The sequence below is a fragment of the Embiotoca jacksoni genome, unplaced genomic scaffold (genome assembly GCF_022577435.1).
Source record: "Embiotoca jacksoni isolate LCO1_2020_lvr unplaced genomic scaffold, fEmbJac1.0.p SCAF_128, whole genome shotgun sequence".
Classification (NCBI taxonomy): domain Eukaryota; kingdom Metazoa; phylum Chordata; class Actinopteri; family Embiotocidae; genus Embiotoca; species Embiotoca jacksoni.
This window is the reverse complement of record NW_027185261.1, coordinates 137,501-140,000: the sequence shown is the minus strand read 5'-3', so window position 1 is coordinate 140,000 and position 2,500 is coordinate 137,501.

Here is a 2,500-nt window from a genome sequence, read left to right as displayed (position 1 = left end):
GCCGTGTGTCTGTCAGCTGATGCCCAGGAGCAGCTACCTATCCTGGGTTAAAGGGAGGAGTGTGAGACCCAGGCTGGTGCTTCCCAGGGAGGGCCGGAGTGTGCGCGTAGGCCGGGCCAGCGTGTCTGTAGGCTGGGTAGAGGGGAGGAGTGTGCAGCCTGGCTCTGTGGAGGCTGTGTGTGTGTGTCTGATCATGCCCAGGAGCAGCTGCGTTTCCTGGGTTAAGGGGTGGAGTGTGAGACCCGGGCTGGTGCTTCCCAGGGAGGGCCAGAGTGTGTGCGTAGGCCGGGCCAGCGTGTCTGTAGGCTGGGTAGAGGGGAGGAGTGTGCAGCCTGGCTCTGTGGAGGCTGTGTGCGTGTGTCTGATCATGCCCAGGAGCAGCTGCATTGCCTGGGTTCGAGAGAGAGAGAGAGAGAGAGAGAGAGAGAGAGAGAGAGAGAGAGAGAGAGAGAGATGTTTTTATTTTATTTCCACCCCCCAACTCTCCCGGGATTACGCACGGAGCTCGTTGGAGTGGAGAGCAGTCCTCGCCGGCTACTTCCCCGCGCGAGATCGCGCGCCGAGTACGGAGCTACGTGGAGCGGGAGCCCAGCCGAATCGATGACCGTGGAGGGGAGACCCAGGCGGTTGAGTTTGGCCGGTGAAAGAGTTCGGAGCACGGAGCTACGTGCGTGCGGCGGTGATTTCGGCGCGTTCGGAGCGCCGTGGAGAGCAGTGCTCGCCGGCTACTTTCCCGCGCCGAGTACGGAGCTACGTGGAGCGGGAGCCCAGCCGAATCGATGACCGTGGAGAGGAGACCCAGGCGGGTGAGTTTGGCCGGTGAAAGAGTTCGGAGCACGGAGCTACGTGCGTGCGGCGGTGATTTCGGCGCGTTCGGAGCGCCGTGGAGAGCAGTGCTCGCCGGCTACTTTTCCGCGCGAGATCGCGCGCCGAGTACGGAGCTACGTGGAGCGGGACCCCAGCCGAATCGATGACCGTGGAGGGGAGAACCAGGCGGGTGAGTTTGGCCGGTGAAAGCGGTCGGAGCACGGAGCTACGTGCGTGCGGCGGTGATTTCGGCGCGTTCGGAGCGCCGTGGAGAGCAGTGCTCGCCGGCTACTTTCCCGCGCCGAGTACGGAGCTACGTGGAGCGGGAGCCCAGCCGAATCGATGACCGTGGAGGGGAGAACCAGGCGGGTGAGTTTGGCCGGTGAAAGAGTTCGGAGCACGGAGCTACGTGCGTGCGGCGGTGATTTCGGCGCGTTCGGAGCGCCGTGGAGAGCAGTGCTCGCCGGCTACTTTCCCGCGCCGAGTACGGAGCTACGTGGAGCGGGAGCCCAGCCGAATCGATGACCGTGGAGAGGAGACCCAGGCGGGTGAGTTTGGCCGGTGAAAGAGTTCGGAGCACGGAGCTACGTGCGTGCGGCGGTGATTTCGGCGCGTTCGGAGCGCCGTGGAGAGCAGTGCTCGCCGGCTACTTTTCCGCGCGAGATCGCGCGCCGAGTACGGAGCTACGTGGAGCGGGACCCCAGCCGAATCGATGACCGTGGAGGGGAGAACCAGGCGGGTGAGTTTGGCCGGTGAAAGCGGTCGGAGCACGGAGCTACGTGCGTGCGGCGGTGATTTCGGCGCGTTCGGAGCGCCGTGGAGAGCAGTGCTCGCCGGCTACTTTCCCGCGCCGAGTACGGAGCTACGTGGAGCGGGAGCCCAGCCGAATCGATGACCGTGGAGGGGAGAACCAGGCGGGTGAGTTTGGCCGGTGAAAGCGGTCGGAGCACGGAGCTACGTGCGTGCGGCGGTGATTTCGGCGCGTTCGGAGCGCCGCGGAGAGCAGTGCTCGCCGGCTACTTTCCCGCGCCGAGTACGGAGCTACGTGGAGCGGGACCCCAGCCGAATCGATGACCGTGGAGGGGAGAACCAGGCGGGTGAGTTTGGCCGGTGAAAGCGGTCGGAGCACGGAGCTACGTGCGTGCGGCGGTGATTTCGGCGCGTTCGGAGCGCCGCGGAGAGCAGTGCTCGCCGGCTACTTTCCCGCGCCGAGTACGGAGCTACGTGGAGCGGGACCCCAGCCGAATCGATGACCGTGGAGGGGAGAACCAGGCGGGTGAGTTTGGCCGGTGAAAGCGGTCGGAGCACGGAGCTACGTGCGTGCGGCGGTGATTTCGGCGCGTTCGGAGCGCCGCGGAGAGCAGTGCTCGCCGGGTACCTTTCCGCCCGAGATCGCGCATCGAGTACGGAGCTATGCTCGAAGCGAGCTACATTACCCTGGGCACGAAGCGAGTTACATTACCCTGGGCACGAAGCGGCGGTTGAAAAAAACGACAGAGTCCTTTTTCCCCCCCATGAAGTGGGGGACGTTCCTCCACTTTCCCCGCATTATGGGCGCCAAGTGCTAAAAAACGACAGAGTCCTTCCCCCCCCCCCCCCCCCCCATGAAGTGGGGGACGTTCCTCCACTTTCCCCGCATTATGGGCGCCAGGTGCTAAAAAACGACAGAGTCCTTTTTCCCCCCCATGAAGTG